Raw genomic sequence first — 18,384 nt, 5'->3', positions numbered from 1 at the left:
GTGTCTACGGGGGTAGGAGGCTTAAGTAGCAGGAAGAAGTCAGTGTTCCAGGGACTTTGCACCTGCTCATCCGTCTCCTCAGGACTCCGCTCAGACACCTCCATGCCTTCTCTAGCCGCCTTCGTAGAGGATCCCCGCACCCCTCCTCCCCTCCCCACCTCCCGCAGTTTTGTTTTTCCTTCATACTGGACAGCGCCTGACGTGTCAAAACTACATACTTGGGTTATTTACTTATGCCTTCCTCAGCTAGAAACTAAGCTCCCCGGCGGCAAGAACGTGTCTTGTTTCCTGAGGGACACCCCTGCTTCAGCGCCTGGCCCGTGATAGAGTTTTGGTGAATCTTTGTTGAGTGAAGCGAATGAATGTGTGAGCCAGGCTCACAAATATGCACCCGGATATCAAGGCCATTTTATTGTTAAATCATTTGTCAACGATTTAAAACTTGCATCCACTTTCAGGGTTGTTGGGTAGTATGGCCGCACATGCCCTCAAACTGGAAGTAAATATTCCTGTTTACCTCCTTGGCCTAAACTGGTGCCAGGCACAAGGATGGGCTCAAAGTGCTTTTGTGACAGTGACCGTGTAGTAAACACAGTTGTCCCAAAGCTTTACTGGAAAGAGCGCTGCATAATTCTAAGCAGTCTGAAGGTACAGAGTTTCTGTCCTTTCCAGCTCCCACTGTAAGTCACACATGAGTAGGAAGAGGAGTTACAGAAACTTCCAGTGCAGAGTGCTTTCTGTGTTTTGCATTTATTAGAGGAAATTTGATACTCATGTCTTCAGCTCATACTTGTTGGAAGGACATCCTCTTTCTTGACTGTGGGGGATATTTTGCTTTTTAAAATTGTCTCTATTCTTCCAGGCAAAAATGCATTCATGTTTCTCGGATTTATGTTTAAGAGAAATTCTGTGGAAGTGGTCTGGATCTTGGTCCACACGTGGCAGAGAGCAGCAGACTCTCCTGGCGTGTTTGTGTACGTGTATCTGGCCCTCCTCAGACTTCGTGATCGGAGCCCTAGGGGAGGGCACCTGGGACACGGTGGGTGAGGTGGAGAGCTTTAAATCAGGCTGGGCTAAAAAATTTGATTTTCTTCCGTAGGAGGAGTGTTTGAAGAGTTGAGCGGAGGAGTCAGATGTCAGAGCTGTCCTTCAGAAAGATAAATGAGGCAGTGATGTGTAGGGCGGCTTGAAGAGGGAAGGAGACAGCTGGGGGAGCGAGTCTGTAGCAGGCTAGGCAGGGCTGGAGGCCAGGGGCCTCGGGGCTGGAGTGCAGAGCGGGGAGGGGACGGGTAGAATTGAGTGGCAGCCCCGTGGGAAGGGTGTTTTGAGAGTGTGCTTTGAGGAGAGTGGTGAGCCCAGCGTCAGTTGGTTGGGAGAGGTCAGGCCTGTAAAGAGCAGGACCTTGAGCCCTCAGAACACTGCAGTGTTTGGGGTTCTAAGAACTGCGTGCAGTGAGGGGAAGGAGAAGAAAGCATGGTGTCCCTTAGACCAGTTGGAGGGTGGAGCTCGAGGAGGAGGAGGAAGTGATGAGCAGCCTGGGTTGCTAATATAGGTCAGGTGGGGAGGAGGGCTGGGTTCTGTTGCCGTGGTCCAGGGGGGAGACTGGTGGAGGTATGTCATCAGAGGCAAAGCATTCCATCTTGGAAAGGAATTTGGGAGTCCTCTTCCAGAGGCCATTTTGAAGCCATAAAACCAGGAGTTCGTGTACTTACTTGCAAGCACCTGGGGAATGGGTGCTTGGTGCTGGCACAGGTGCAGGGTACAGACTGAGACAAACAGCTGATGCTCTAGATTAACGAAACACAAGAAGAATTAATTATAAGGACTGGCATGTAGAGGAGCCTGAGAAGGGATGGGAACAGGGGCAGTGGTGAGCGTGCTCCTCCCGTGGGTCTCTCGCTCTCTCGGCTGCTCAGAAAGCTATGTCCCAGTTGTGAAGGGTAGCCAGCCACAGCTTTCAAGTTCATGTCCCACTGCCAGTCGTGGAGAGCCTGCCCCACTGACAGTCTCAGTTTACGCATAATAATGCGAACGAGTTTGTTCTGTCTCTTGAGCTGAGTACCTTTTCCTGATCTGGTCAGTGATGATTGGGGTCAGTGGTGGGGAGACAGGCTTGTGTAGTGTGAACCCGGTGCCAGGAAACAGTGGATCATCCCAAGACGGGTTGGGAGGAGGATCCATGGGGGTAGCTCCTGGAAAAGGTGGTTTATAAGCTGAACAAACCGCCTCCCCCCCCCCCCCCCGCCCCCATCCAAAATGGCAGGCGAGGCAAGGCACAGGCCCAGCTCCTAGTCTAGTAGGATAGAGAAATAGAAACGGAGCAGGAGAACGCGAGGGAGATCGGTTAGCTGGGGAGAGAGTGGCAGTCAGGAAGTTTTAATGAAATGTGTCTTTAAGCTCTGATTTTAAGGTTAAGTGGTATTTCCTGGCAGAAGGAGAGAGAGGACAAAGAAAATTCAGAGCTGAGGGGAAAAGTCTCAACAAAGGGACAAGCCTTAATTTTTGTATCTGGTTTTCTTTCTCTTAAAAAAATTTACATAGACTCCTTGTCTTAAAATGAGTAAATATAGCATCAGTGGAATCCCCTGGGCTCCGTCCGGTTGCTGGGTATAATACTAACTGTTCGTACAACTTTGAGCTAGTTACTGACCTTTCTTTGCTGTGGATGTCTTTTTTGTAATTTTACAGAATTAAAATTACAAGGAGTGATGATAGTTGATGTGTCATTGGGTTACAGAGGGGTTCATCTGGTGATACACAGAGTACTTACTTAGCACCATAACACCTGTCATACAAGTACAAGAACATACAATTTTAAGTTTGAGTAAAAATTTAAGCTTTATCTTTTTTCCAGCTATACTCTTATTTATTTAAAAAAATTTTTTTTTAACTTTTATTTTTGAGAGGGAGAGAGACAGAGTGTGAGCAGGGGAGGGGCAGAGAGAGAGGGAGACACAGAATCCGAAGCAGGCTCCAGACTCTGAGCTGTCAGCACAGAGCCCGACGCGGGGCTCGAACTCATAAACTGTGAGATCATGACCTGAGCCAAAGTGGGATGCTTAACTGACTGAGCCATCCAGGTGCCACTCCAGTTATACTTTTAAAATCTTGTTTCGTGGCTTAGAATGTATCTGTTTACGGGGCCTGGCAGAGGAAGAGGTGTGCCGTTCCTCTGTGCAGTCACTGTTTACTTCCGTTCTGTTGATTCATCTCTGGTACTCAGCAAAAAATCATGTAGTACACACAAGGTGGTCTGTTGTCGAGAGGTAGATCAGTGGAGCGGACTTGGAGGTGACCCAGATGTTGGGACTGTTGGATGGGCCTTCAGAATGATTGTGGTGGCAGTTGAATTACATTAGAAATCAGTAATAGAACCCCATCTGGAAAATCCTCAAATACCTGGAAATTAAGCAAGTCAAAGATGACATCATAAGGGAAATTTGAAAATACTTGAATTTGAATGGAAGTGAAACAAACACATGGACACCTGTGGGGCACAGTGTGAGCAGTGCCACGGGAACCGTGAAGGAACGATGTGCTTGTTGTAGAAACAGAGTCTTCGCGGTCTGAGCTTTCTGCCTTCTGATGCCAGAAGGACACATTGAACACAAAGCAAGAAGGAAATAATGATGAGGGTAAGAGGAAAATCCATGAAAGTGAAAACAGGTACAACAGAGAAAATCACTGAGACTGAAAATTATTTTATTTTATTTTTTTCAGTAGGCTTCACGCCCAGCACGGAGCCCAGTGTTTGGCTTGAACTCAGGACCCTGAGATCAAGACCTGAGCTGAATCAGATGCTTCACCAACTGAGCCACCCAGGTGCCCTGAAAAATTGGTGTTTTGAAAAGATCAAATTGATAAACCTCTAGCCAGCCTGAGAAAAAGAACACTTAAACACTGTTAAAATGAAGAAAAATTAAATATAAAAAGTAAAAATGAAATATTAATTCATCTATTTTTCAAAGTGGCCTTAGAAACCAAAGAGCATTGATGGTGTCAGGAAGTCATGAACATGTGCTGTGCCTAGTTTCCCGGCTGCTGAAGGAGCTCCTCTCACTGCATCAGTCAGGGAAGAGTCAAGAGAGTTATGAAAACACAGTAATTTCCTCTGATTGATCTGTAGGTAACCTCATCTTTTGTTAGAGAATGTCAAGGGCATTTTAAAAGAAGATTTATATTTGCTTTTCATTGACCTTAGTATTCTCCTACCCCCTAACTTTTAGTTTTGAAGCTACAGGAAGTTGAAAAAATAGATCAGTGAATATTCTGTACCTTTTACCAAGTAATCTGTAACTTTTGGGGGGGTCCACATTTTCTGTCTCTTGGTGCTTTTTGGTGAATTGTTAGAATGTTGTAGATGTCATGATACTTGATTCCTTACAACTCTAGCCTGGTGTCTCAAGGACAAGGCCATTCTTTTGTGTTTCCACAATAGTATCATTACATGCCAAGCTTTAACATGGATTCAGTGACACCTAATCCAGGACACATGTCAGTTTCTTCAGTGTTCACCCAGATGTCTTCATACCCTTCACATTCCGGATTTAATCAAATTCATGTGTTGCATGTTTGGTACTCGTGGCTCTACCTAGGCTCGCAGCATCTTGAGTGGTCTTCCCACTTTTTGTTTTGTTTTGCTTGTTACAACATTGACATTTTTGAAGAGTTCAGGCCAATTTCTTGTAATGTCTCACATTCTGGATTTTAATAAATGTTTCCTCGTAATTGGATTCAGGCGTGTTTTTGGCAAAAGTTCTGTGTAGGTGACCAAGACTTCACATTTTATCATATCATAAGATACCTAATGTTAGTTTGTTCCATTCTTGGTAATACTAAGTATCATTCTTTGGTTAAGGTGGTATCTATTAGATAATAACGTTTGGTTTTTAAAATTAGGAAATTATCTATGAGTGATACTGTTAGACCTTGTGAATGTCTTCTAACAACACATTTTAGCATCCATTGGTGATCTTTGCACATGTTACTACTCTCAAGGCCCCAAAATAGTAGTTTTCTAGACCTGTCATTCCTTATACATCATTGCATTCCTTTTTAAAGAAGAGCTCTACCTTTCCTCTTGTTTATTTTTTGAGTGTGTGTGTGTGTGTGTGTGTGTGTGTGTGTGTGTGCGCGCGCGCATGCGCGTGTGTGTGCACGCGCGCGCGTGTGTGTGTGTTTTCAATGAGATATATTCCATTTTACCCTCAGATCTTCCTAAATTTGGCAAGGGGACTCTTTCACATTATCATTTCACCTTCTTGCTCAGAACATCTCTTTTTGTTTATTTATTTTGAGAGAGAGAGAGAGAGAGGGAATGAATGGTGGGGGGTAGAGATAGAGGGAGAGAGAGAGGATTCCAAGCAGGCTCTGTCAGTGCAGAGCCTATGCGGGGACAAACCTGTGAACCGTGAGATCATGACCTGAGTCGAAATCAAGATTCGGACACTTAACTGATTGAGCCACCCAGGCACCCCCAGAACATCTTGTACTAGAGAATTATTCAGAAGTGAGAAGTTTACTTTGTTTCTTACAAGCCTTCCCAGTCCCTCATGCAGACTCTTAAGACTGGATGTGTTCTGGAATCCCGTCTTTTTCAGGGTTTAGGAAGAAAAAGTGGTGTATATATCATGGATGCACACTACCTCCAGTAGGGCTTGTAATCAAACACCTTAAAGCCTGTGATAAAACATGACTGCCCACACTTAACAGGGTAAGGACTAATTAATGTCCTTGGGTCTGCTCTGCTCTGGTCTGGGGATGTCAGGATTGCAGGTGACCGTACACCTGAATGTTCTTTCTGTCTTAGGGTTATGTTGATATAAAAGAAATCATTCCCAGGAGATGTACCTTTGCTCGATTTGAAATTTTTTTTTTTTTTTTTCAACGTTTATTTATTTTTGGGACAGAGAGAGACAGAGCACGAACGGGGGAGGGGCAGAGAGAGAGGGAGACACAGAATCGGAAACAGGCTCCAGGCTCTGAGCCATCAGCCCAGAGCCCGACGCGGGGCTCGAACTCACGGACCGCGAGATCGTGACCTGGCTGAAGTCGGACGCTTAACCGACTGCGCCACCCAGGCGCCCCCGATTTGAAATTTTAATGCAGCCAGTAAAGGAATCCTCTAGATATGTCTCAAGAAGATTCAGTTTTTAGCTTTTGAAAAATATGAAAATAACAATACTCGTAAATACTAGTATTTGGTCCTTAAAACCTCGTGGTGTATCAGAATATATATGTATAGGAAAGTTTATCATTAAATATTAATATCAATATCAATGTCAAGGTAATATTTAATATTGCTAAGTTAACAACTCTGTAGAGTCAACCGTAGGCTCAGCTGATTTTTTTCCAAGAGGCTTCAAAAGACACATAACCTTTGACATAATAATCCCATCTTTACAGGACACCTGGGTGGCTAAGTAGGTTAAGTGTCCGACTTTGGCTTAGGTCATGATCTCAGGGCCGGCGTTTGAGCCCCCTCGTCCGGCTCTGCTGACAGCTCAGAGCCTGGGACCTGCTTCAGATTCTTTGTCTCCCCCACTCTTGCATGTGATGTCTCTCTCCCTCTCTCTCTCCCCCAAAATGAACATTAAAATTTTTTTTTTAAATAATGATAATTCCATCTTTTTTTTTTAATATATGAAATTTATTGTCAAATTGGTTTCCATACAACACCCAGTGCTCATCCCAAAAGGTGCTCTCCTCAATACCCATCACCCACCCTCCCCTCCCTCCCACCCCCCATCAACCCTCAGTTTGTTCTCAGTTTTTAACAGTCTCTTATGCTTTGGCTCTCTCCCACTCTAACCTCTTTTTTTTTTTTTTTCCTTCCCCTCCCCCATGGGTTTCTGTTAAGTTTCTCAGGATCCACATAAGAGTGAAACCATATGGTATCTGTCTTTTTCTGTATGGCTTATTTCACTTAGCATCACACTCTCTTGATAATTCCATCTTTAGAAATCTGCTCTAGGATTTTAACCTTCTTCAACCAGGGAATCATAATGACCTTGGCTATTGGGTATTTCAGCTAAGTGAGCTGTGATGCCCACAGTTGCTGAGAATGGCTGAGCTACCACCCCTCCCCTTTTTCTTCTGTCAAGCGGCCTTTTCCGCAGTGGCCCATGTCTTTCCCCCTGACCCCCAGAACAGGAGCTCTTTCCTCCCTGATCCTTGGAATCCTGTCCTGGCCATTCACCTGTGGTGCAGGGTGTCCTGTGTGTGCATTTCTAGGACTTTGTGTGGATCACACAGGCCTGAGTGAAACTAGCCCTTAAGTTTACTTGTATTGGTAGAGCCCCCCCCCCCCCCCCCCCCGTACATTATAGGCTAATGTCCCCTGGCCTGGGAGACCCATGTGGGGGCACCTAGGCTAAGCTGTTTTGATGGCTTGTGTTCTCAGCATCCAGCACACTGGCATCAGCACCCAGCATCCAGCGCCTGGGTGGCGCAGTCGGTTAAGCGTCCGACTTCAGCCAGGTCACGATCTCGCAGTCCGTGAGTTCGAGCCCCGCGTCAGGCTCTGGGCTGATGGCTCGGAGCCTGGAGCCTGTTTCCGATTCTGTGTCTCCCTCTCTCTCTGCCCCTCCCCCGTTCATGCTCTGTCTCTCTCTGTCCCAAAAATAAATAAATGTTGGAAAAACAACTTACCTAATAAAAAAAAAAAAATGTATTTGTTGAGTGAACGGATAGACGTTTAGGAGATTTGACCCATAAATCACTTAAAGCCAGGGTACTCAGGTAGACTTCAAAGACTCGTGTTTGAGGTGTAGCCAGAGGCAGCCTGAGACAGTGCTGGAAAGGAGGGCGTATAGTGTCCAGCAGTCTGGTCCTTTTGTGAGGGAATGGTCTGGAAGCTTTGCACCTGACTTGCACAGTAGACCTGTCCACAGGAGACAGAGGGTCGCACAGTAGGGCTCCTGCCTTCTAGCAGAGCTGCCTCCACCAAGGGAAGGGGGTCTCAAAGCAGTGTTGTTGGGTGGGTAAGGAGTTGTTCATTCGAATTATTAAAAATGTTTGACGGGGCACCTGGGTGGCTCAGTCGGTTAAGCGTCCGACTCTTGATTTCGGCTCAGGTCACGATCTCATGGTTTGCGGGATGGAGCCTCGCATTGGGCTCTGCGCTGACAGCTCGGAGTCTGCTGGGGATTCTCTCTCTGCCCCTCCCCTGCTGGTGCTCTGTCTCAAAATAAGTAAATAAACCTTAAAAAGTTTGATTTGTTCATAAGATTGCTGAGACATTTGTATTTACTCTGTTAAATCTATCACTTGAATTTTACATATTTTAAATTTTGATTAGGATTGGCTTTATAAACTGTTAACCTTTTTCTTGAATTTTTGTCTATGTCTTCCTTTATCTTCCTCCAACTTCCATTATGGATTGCTTTCTAAAAAGATGTGAGAAAACTTCAGCCTGTCCTCATGCCACCCCTTAGTTCCACTTCATAGCAGCACCCCTCCCTTGTAGCCAGGCTTCGGTGTAACCCGGGAGGCCCTTCTCCGCCTGTCTGAGAACCATCGTTCTCAGGTCTGGGCAGGCACTGCCCCCCGCCCCGCTTGTGGGCCCTAGACACCTGCTGGCTGGAAGGGATCCAGTGTTACCAGCTCCTAGGAGTCTAAGGATGCGCATTGCCTCTCCACTTACTTTTGCCTCCAGGAGGCAGAGTAGCATCGTGAGACTTCGGCTTTGGTCTCATTAAATCCCCAGTTTCCTGATTTTCTACAAGAGTGATGCTCCTGGCTTAGGATCACATGGCTGTGTGCTGCTGTCTGGAACAGTGGTCTTGTCTTCTGCGCCGAATAGTCAGTAAAAGAGCCCCACCTGGGTCTTATTTTTAGCCAGAAACAAATCCAGACAGCTGTACGTGTGAATCCAGGCTGAGGCGGTTTGATTCTGGTGTCCACACCCTTTCTCCCACCGTGACTGTGCCCATAGGAACTGCAGGCTAGGGAAATACTTATGGGGGCGTGGCTCCCCGTTTTCTTCTTCCAAAGAAGAGGAATAGGGAGTTTGCTTTCATGCCTTGAGCCACGGCAGTCTAGGTGTGTGAATCAGAGCAAACTGTGATACATTTTTCCATTTTAGTTTTTTCCTACTTGTCTCTTGACGTGGAAAGTACCTCAGAGGATTTGTATTTGGAGACTGGGATTAATTGTGACAACCAGTCTGAAGGTGGAGCTCTCACCTGAGCCCATATTCTCCCCAGGGACACCTAGTGGCGTCCCGAGTTAGTTTTGGTTGTCACACTGGGGAAGGAGGTGCTGTTGAATATCCCACAGTGGGCAGTACAGCCCCCTCCCCTGAGAATGACCCAATCTAACCAGTCCTGCCGGAATTTGCCACTGCCTGCTTATAGACTCGGTAGTTCACTGACACGTTCACTGACACGGCGGGTGTGCCCTCCCGAGAGCTCCCCTCTTTGGGTTTGTGAAGGCCAGTTGGCCAGCTGTTCACTGATTTTCTTCAGCTTCCTCTTCCACCTCCACACCTACTGGTTTGGTTGTTCTTTTAAGTACCTTTAATGGCACATTTCCTCCCCCCCACACACACACCCTCTTTTTTGAAATACAATTTGTGATACGTTAAGCGAACCAGTTAAACGTGAACGATTTAGTGGCATTTAGCACACTTCCTGTGTTGTGCAGCCATCACGTCTATCTAGTTCCAGAACATTTTTATCTTCTCAAAGGGAGCCCTGTATCTTTTGAGCAGTATTCATTCGCACATCCATGTACACAGAGAGCGCCCCTCGCAACCACTGCATTCTGTCTCTGTGGGTCTGTCTCTTTCCTAGAAGCAGAATATTTTCTATTTCACGTAAATGGAACCATATACTTTGTGATCATTTGTGTGTGCTTTCTCCACACAGCATAATGCTTTCGGGGACCGTCCACACTGTAGCATGTGTCAGTGCTGCACTCTTCTTCGTGGCTGGAGAATATTCCATTGTTGGCTGTGCCACATTTTGTTTATCCACTTATTCATTGACGGACATTTGGGCTGTTAGCACCTTTGACCATTGTGAATAGTGATGCAGTGAAGTGTGTGGACATGCGTTGAGTACCTGTTTTCGGTTGTTTGGGGCTACGTGCCTAGGAGCAGCCGTGCTGCATCACATGGCGAACCTGTGTTTAGCCTTTTGAGGAAACTCCGTACAGTTTTCTTTCCACACTTAACTTTTATTGACAGGAAAGCTTGTGCTTCATTACAACTTATGCAATGTAATTCCCAAATAAAAGTATTTTGTGAAGTAAGTGTTTTAGAATTCACAGTTCAACTGGGGGACATTTCATTTTGTTACTACCTCTCCTGACCTCCAGACTAGATGTGTGCCTGGGGGTTTGTAGCTGCACAAGGTAGTGAGTCCGTCAACAGGCAGGTAGGTGGTAATCTGTGAATCATCCAGAATTGGTTTTTTCACATAATTTGGAGAGATCACAAAAGCCTATTTAAATATTTTCAAATTTAGTTTCTGAGAAAGAACAAGCAGAGATTTCAGAAGAAATCTAGAATTAAGTGTACTTCGGTTCTGGCTGCAGTACAGAGAGAGGAAGAGAGTCGGGGATTCTTCCAGATGCCAGAGCTGGGGCCCTGCTGCCACAGGAGTGGTGCGGAGCTGGCGGGTTGCACGCACACCCCTGTGGACCAGTCACACTTGGAAGCAGTCATGCCTTCTTTGAGAGGCAGATGAGGTCCTTTACATGTCAAATGGCCAAGTCTGGGTGACAGGACTTTAGAAGCTTCTTGAATTGCAGTGATTGTTTTTACCATAATGTAATTTTTCTAGTAACTGGATTCTAAGTAGGTCTTCCCCGTGTATTGTTCAGTTGGATTCAGAGTATTTTCCATGAGGCATTTCTAAGTTTTTTTTTTTAAAGAAATTGAGGGACACCTGGGTGGCTCAGTCTGTTAAGTGTCTGACTTAGGCTCAGGTCATGATCTTGGGGTTTGTGATGTCGAGCCCTGCGTTGGGCTCTGTGCTGACTGCTCAGAGCCTGGAGCCTGCTTCGGATTCTGTGTCTCCTTCTCTTTCTGCCCCTCCCCCACTCATGCTCTGTCTCTCTTTCTCAAAAATAAATAACATTAAAACATTTTTTTTTAAAAGATAATGAGATCGAGGGCACCTGGGTGGCTCCGTCAGTTGAGCGTCTGACTCTTGATCTTGGCTCAGGTCATATCTCAGGGTCTTGGGAATGAGCCCCTCATTGGGTTCCACGCTGAATGTGAAGCCTGCTTGGGATTCTCTCCTCCCTCCTTCTGCCCCTCTCCCCTGCTCCCACTTCCTCCCCTTCTCTCTCTCTCTCTCTCAAAAAAAGAAGAAAGAGAAAGAAATTGAGATCAGAGTTCTTTTGCACATTGAAAAGCCAAATACTAAATTAGTGTAAAGCACCAAGTGAAATGGTTTGGGGCAAGAAATGGTGATGGAGAAGGAATGGATTTATATGCTTCTTCAAATGTATGGAATGTTACTCCTCTCAACCTGAACGCAGTGCATATATAGCCTTTTCTTTGTCTGTTGCAGACAATTTTTCATGCATTGGAGACCAGACCAGAAGCACTTCTGAATTAAGGTAATGTTGAAGTAATTGATCCTTGTCAGTTTTTAAAGCACAATGTTTAAATTTTTTTTCAGGGTTTCTTATTTTAATAATTTAATTTTTGTGTAGTTTTGCCCACCTCTTTTTAAGCCCATAGTTGGTTTTCAGAACAAATTGTTCCTGAGAAACATGTTTCTTTGAAAGGCTCCATCCAGTGTTCAGAAGGAAGAGTTAAGGCCCCAGAGATGGTTGTTCACGTTCTGGACAAGAGCAGAACCTCTCCAGCTTTTTTAATTAGAAAGCAAGAGAGCCCTTTTTTCAAATCAAATGTTGGTTCAAATACCAGCAGATGGTTCAGATAGACGTGAAGCCACATGATTCAGAGAAAAATCCCCGTAAGTGTGTACGCAGTGAGAGTGTCACAGAGTCGGGGGTCAGTGAATCTGGTTGAGGGTACAGAGTTCCTTGTGAAATTCTTGCAACTCAGGATAAGTTAAGAGAATTTTAAATTAAAAAGCAGAGCTAAATTGAATGAATTCGTTGCTTGAACGATTGGTTGTCCCTGTGCAGAGGGTTAACTTGACACCATAGACAAAAATTAAGTCAGAGTGAATCATAGACTCTAAATATTAACCCTAAAAAGAGGACATAGAAGGTTGTGAAGACTTCGGGTTTGGCGCAGGTTTCTTAATTATGACGTCAAAGTTAACAATCCATAAAAGAGAACATTTGTAAGTTAGACTTCGTCAAAATTAAAAGCTTCTGCTCCTTCCAAGACACTATTAAGAGAAGGAAAAGACCAGCCACAAGCTGGCAGAAAGCGTTAGCGTGTGACATGCCTTAGATGACAAGTAAAGAGCTCTCAACATTCAGTATGAAGGACGCGAGTGATTTGAACGGACGCTCCACCAAAGAGCATGTAGAGACAGCAGATGAGCATTTGAAAAGATGGCCAAAATCATTAGTTATCAGGGGATGGAAATTAGATCTGTAAGGAGACACCACTGTCCTACTAGATGGACCAACAGGTGATCCCACCAAGTGCCGAGAAGCGCGTGCGGGAGCGGGGCTTGTGGGCGCTGCCGGTGGGAGAGGAAATGGTGCCAGCACTTTGAAAACAGTTTGGCAGTTTCCTGGTGTTAAGCATATGCCTACCATGTATGCTCCACTCCTCGGTGTGCACCCGAGACCAGTGAAAGCAGGTGTGCACATAAAGACTTGTACGGGCAGCAACACAGGTGAGTCTCAGCAGCGCCGAGTGAGTGGAGCCAGACCACGAGAAAGTACATACTCTGTGACTCCATGGGTATACGCTCCTGGAAGTGTAGTGTATGCTGCTGATGTGTCGTGACAGAAAGCAGATGAGTGGTCACTTGGGGTGGGGCAGCATCCCAGCGGGGCACAGGGGGACGCCTGCACACGGTCGAGGTGTTCGTTATCTGAGCTGTGTTGTGCGTGTGTCACATGTCAAGTTGTGCATATGTGTCGTGTGACCTACACTTCAGCGAAGATCAATTATGTTTTAAATACTAAATGAACAATTAGAAAGCGGCGTGAGCAGGTCTGACCTCTACCTGGTGAACCCTTGTGTTTCACGGTCGCCACTGTTGATGTGTTCTTGGTTTCTGCAATGGGGCCTACTCTACTGACTCTGGGGAGGAAGTCTGGTGGGTGAAGGAGGAGGTAATTTTCTGTCTCTTAAATCATTTCAGGCTAAAAAATCTTAGTACTACTTTTACAAGTTCAATTTAGTGAGTGTTTACTATAGTTCAGTCAGGTTTTAAGGGCCTTGTGTGGGTTCTCATGGGCTCCTCATAGCAAGTGAGGTGTGGATACCATTACTGTCTCCATTTTTGGACCAAAAACCAGAGTCAGAGAGAGGTTAGGAGCTTAGTGGAGGCTACCTGGTGATGAGAGGGTCAGAATGGGACCCTGGGCCCGAAGCACATGGCCACCACACTGCCTCCAGCTGGCAGTCCTGCTCAGGTGGGCTGGATGTGCACACGAGGCCAATAAAAACTGTTTCTGCCGGGAAACCCAGGGGTGTCCCTCATAGTTTGCAGGGAGTGTAAATGGCACCACAGGGAACTTGGGAGTGAGAGCCCCTCACAGGTGCTTGAGGTCATGAAGTTGTTCCCTCCATGGTGCGTGTGATTGATTTCCAGCTCCCACCACCTTCCCTGCTAGACCTTCTTTCTGGATGTGTGCCATTTGTTTCTTAGACCACGTTAATCACGTATGAGTTCTGGCTCTGAAATAAAGGTGGGACTTCCTGTTTGGCCTCAACAGGTTTGCAGGGGCTGGGTTTATTGAATAGTTGTTTTTGTTTTTGTTTTTAATGTTCATTTATTTATTTATTAAAAAAAATTTTTTTTAACGTTTATTTATTTTTGAGACAGAGACAGAGCATGAACAGGGGAGGAGCAGAGAGAGAGGGAAACACAGAATCTGAAACAGGCTCCAGGCTCTGAGCTGTCAGCACAGAGCCCGACGCAGGGCTCGAATTCAGGGACCGTGAGATCATGACCTGAGCCAGTCGGACGCTTAACCGACCGAGCCACCCAGGCGCCCCAATGTTTATTTATTTTTGAGAGAGATACAGAGTGCAAGCAGGGGAGGGGCAGAGAGAGAGGGAGACACAGAATCCGAAGCAGGCTTCAGGCTCTGAGCTGTCAGCACAGAGTCTGACGCGAGGCTGGAATGCGGGAACTGTGAGATCATGACCTGAGCCGAAGATACTTAACTGACTGGGCCACCCAGGCGCCCCTATTGAACAATTTTTGATCACATAGTATGTGCTAGGTTCTGTGCTCGACACTGGAAGCAAAAAAGATGACCTAGGCTAACGACGAGATGTGGAGGGAAAACATGATGGCACAGGTGGGTTCCACCAGACATAAGGTTCAGGAGAAAGGCTCACTGGCCATTTCCTGTGACTCCAGAGGGAGAGGTGCCCTCAATGAGGGTAACTCATACCTGCTCTCCAGCACTGGCTCATCCTGGTCTTTCCATGATGTTGCCTGAGCTGCCATCCCCGAAATACTTTACGGTCCCCACCACGGTCCCCACTGTTCCTCTGATTGCTGTCATCTGGGTGGGTGACTGGTTTGTCAGGGGACGAAAAGGAAGTGATGTGGGGACAGGAGGCAGGGTGGTAGGGACGGATGGGGACCACGCCTCTCTCTGTTTCTGATTGGGAGGACTAGGATTGGCTTTATGCAGGGAGAGCCTGGTTCCTGCTCTTCTAGCAACATGATAAAGTGAATTCCACCCCGCACCCCCCATTGAGTCTCTTCCTTGTGAACGAAGAGATGAGGATGGACTGAGAGCTGTGCCGGCCACTGTGGCAGTCGTACCGTCGGCCACGTGTGACTCGGGCGCTGTGAGTGAGGCTGGTCCAAATCGGAACGTAAACCACACATTGGATTGTAGAAGCTTAGCATGACACACAAATGTAGAATATCCGTTTATAATTTTCTCTGTTGATTACGTATTGAGATAACATTTTTGATATATTGGGTTAAATAAATACATTATTAAAATTAATGGTAACCTGTTTCTTTTTATTTTTTCCCTATGTGTACCAGAAAACAGAAACTTCTGAAAGTGGTTCACGTTGTGTCTCTGTTAGACAGCAAACCAATTGGACAAGAGACGTAGGAGCCTGTGAGCATGGGGGCTGGAGGGGATGGGAGACCCAGAAACTCTTACTCCTAATGAGTGGCTTCTCCTGACCTAGCTGGAAAGCAATTTTAAGATGCTTCCTCTAGAAATGGAGAAGCCAAGATCTCTTGCCCCCGATGCAGCACTTGCAACAGGAAGGAGAAAGGTCTCTGTGCTTCCCGGGTCAGAAGGCGGCCTGACGTGTTAACTTCTGTTGCCTCATTGTCAGCTTGCCCTGGCGGAGTGATATGTGGGTGCAGGTGACCGAGAAGTGAAACGTCTTTTTATGGTCCTATGACCGTACCCAGCCAGTCACAGATTGCTTATAGTGCCTGGCATGGTCAACTCCAGAGGTACCTGAGTCCGAATTGTGGTCTTGCCATTTGTGACTCCCTCTATTTCTCTTGTTTCCCATGTGGACAGTTGGTAGGACCTCTTCCCAAGATTGTGAGGACACAGCATGTGCTCCTAAGTCACAGCTGTGACCTGGGAGTAGATCATAAATCCCTTTTTACTTCTGAAGTGGTTAGGAATCCAAGCGGTAACATCCTGGAGACCTAGGTCCGCAGAAGGACGTTTGACTGTCACTCTTTTAGACTCTGGTGCCGGAAGACAAGGAGTTTGTCTTTTCACCACAGTGTCCTCTGTCCATGGCAGATGCTTAGTAAACAGATGTGAGTGAATGAATAAGGTGTGTGTAGAGTGAGGCCAGGAGTGCTGCTGATTCAAGAATTCAGGTTTTTTGCTCTCCAGCTGGACATCACACCCGATCAGAGTGAGCAGGCTGCACCTGTTCCCATTGCAGCCGAAATGATCTGCTGTCGAAGAAGCAGAGCCGTCTGGTAGAAATCAAGACACATTCAGAAGAAAGAAGCAGTGTTGACGGTGCGAGTCGTGCTTCTGGTTTCTGCAACTTTATGGGGAGATGCAGAGCTACAGACTGTCTGAATCTACAATCTGCCGTGAGAAGACGGCTTAGGACGGTTCTGCTCACCAAGCATAAGACACCAGTTCCCTGGGGTATCGGTCAGACTGTCTCTCACCGCTGTCACCTAGAATGTGGTTCTGCATCCTAGTCGTATGTGTTTCCACTCCCATGGCCTGCGTTTCAAATCATGGACACCCCTTGGCCACTGCCTTCAGGTGGGAGGGAAGAATCTGATGGCCTCAGAAGGAAGCATAAGGGCAAGCTGGGCACAGGCGGAGAGAGTGCCCATGGACCAGCTCGCACGCACACGCGTCTGACTCTGGAAGAGGCTCTGGAGGAAGAGCTGCCACCAGATGAGGGACATCTGGTGAGGAGCGGCAGAGAAGAAGGGCACCCCTCGTCCTGGTCAGAGACAAGCCGCCGTCCGCGTGTCTTCGTTCCTTCAGCTTCCTGGACTCAGGGGGCAAGTGCCGTGTGAGACGCCGAGGCTGGAACTGGGCGCGGGCGGTCTCCGCTTCTCTGAGGCCCCTTCCGACAAGAGGCAGTGCCACAGAGGAGGGGCTGGGCTCAGCTCCCCGGGGCTCTGTCAAGGGCTGTAAGGTCCCCAGGGGTGTCTTCCAGGTTCAGTTTGGTGCTCTGTCAGCCAGAAATATGAGGTGGGCTAAGTTTCAAGTTCTTGTCTAGTTCAAGAATTTTCCTAAACAGGCACAAAATAGTACGCATAGTTTAAATAAGTCTGAATTTAAAATTACTTAGTACAGGGGCGCCTGGGGACCTCAGTCGATTGAGCCTGACTTCCGCTCAGGTCATGATTTCACAGTTTGTGAGTTCAAACCCTGTGTGGGGCTTTGTGCTGACAGCTCAGAGCCTGCAACCTGCTTCGGATTTTGTGTCTCTGTCTCTCTCTGCCCCTCCCTCACTCACACTTTGTGTGTGTGTGTGTGTGTGTGTGTGTGTGTGTGTGTGTGTCTCTCTCTCTCTCTCTCTCTCTCTCAAAAATAAACATTAAAACTTTTTTTTAAATTAAATTATTTAGTATAGATAGCAGAAATGCCTTCTCTCTCGGCCTCTTTGGTCTCGGCTGCAGAAGTGAGGTGGTGAAGGGGACACTGTCACTTGGGAAGTGTAACAATAAGATGCACGGGCAGCGCCACCACCCTCAGAAGTCAACGTGTGGCAAACGTGGCTACCCTGCCAAGCAGAAGGGAACTTGCACTGGAGCATCGAGGCTGAAAGATGAAACACCCGTTGGGACCAGGTGAATGAGTCACCTAGAAATGGGGTGCTGCACATGCAGGTCTGGATCCCGGGAGGGGCAGCACCTCGACCCACAAGGGCAGCTGTCTCAGCCCCTGGTTCCTCTTAAGGATTTCAAGGAGATGTCGCACGATAAGTGTTCTCGCTGAAAAAGAAATGATACAGTGCAATCACGGGATACAGTTGACCCGCAAGTGACCCGGGGGTAGGGGCACCAACCCTGCCCCACCTCAGGCGGTTGCAAATCCTCATAATAGCTTTGAACTTCCCAAACACTTCACTGTGAAGAGACTGCTGTTGCCCAGAAGCTTAGAATAAGTCTATTAGGATGTATTTTATACATATGTCATATGCCGTATTCTTAGGATAAAATAAATAAGAGAAAAGAGAACATCAGTAAGAAAATCACAAGGAAGAGAAAATACACTTATGGTACCGTACTGTATTTATCAAAACTGATCCATGTGCAAGTAGACCCGTGCAGTTCAAACCCCTGTTGTTCAAGGGTCAACTATATTTGAAATTAAAAAAAAAAAAAAATTTTTTTTTAATGTTTATTTATTTTTGAGAGACAGAGAAAGAGCATGAGTGAGGGAGGGGTAGAGAGAGGGAGACACAGAATCCAAAGCAGGCTCTAGGCTCTGAGTTGTCAGCAGAGCCCAATGCGGGGCTCGAACCCGCAAGCCGTGAGATCGTGACCTGAGCTGAAGTCGGACACTTAACTAACTGAGCCACCCAGGCGCCCCTGAAATTTTTTAAAGAAGTTTTCAGCGACATGCATCTTATCAGATTTAATTTTAATATGTTCTGAAGTATAAATTGTTTAGAGTAAAAATTTATTTTATTTTTTATATATTTTTTAATGTTTATTTTGAGAGAGCGTGTGCATGCAAGAGGCAGGGGAGGAACAGAGAGAGAGGAGAGAGAGAGTACCAAGCAGGCTCTGAGCTTTCTGCGCAGAGCCTGACGCGGGGCTCGAATCCGTGATCCGTGAGATC

At 46.6% G+C, this 18,384-nt stretch overlaps 1 protein-coding gene across 2 annotated transcripts in view; it reads left to right on the top strand.

Moving 5' to 3' along the window:
- The window catches only part of GNB1 (G protein subunit beta 1), an 89,704-nt gene that overhangs the window by 30,649 nt on the left and 40,671 nt on the right, over positions 1-18,384 (top strand). Inside the window, exon 2 of one of the 2 annotated variants that reach the window (XM_025912081.2) lies at positions 11,523-11,571. The exons of the other annotated variant lie outside the window; for it this stretch is intronic. The gene's annotated coding sequence lies outside the window, so the exon portion shown is untranslated. The remainder of the gene's footprint in view (positions 1-11,522; positions 11,572-18,384) is intronic. 2 annotated transcript variants of the gene reach the window in all.

The sequence above is a fragment of the Puma concolor genome, chromosome C1, assembly GCF_028749965.1.
Source record: "Puma concolor isolate L17-30 chromosome C1, mPumCon1.1.hap2, whole genome shotgun sequence".
NCBI lineage: Eukaryota > Metazoa > Chordata > Mammalia > Carnivora > Felidae > Puma > Puma concolor.
Note: the sequence above shows the minus strand (reverse complement) of the source record. Positions and strands in the feature narration are given on the sequence as shown.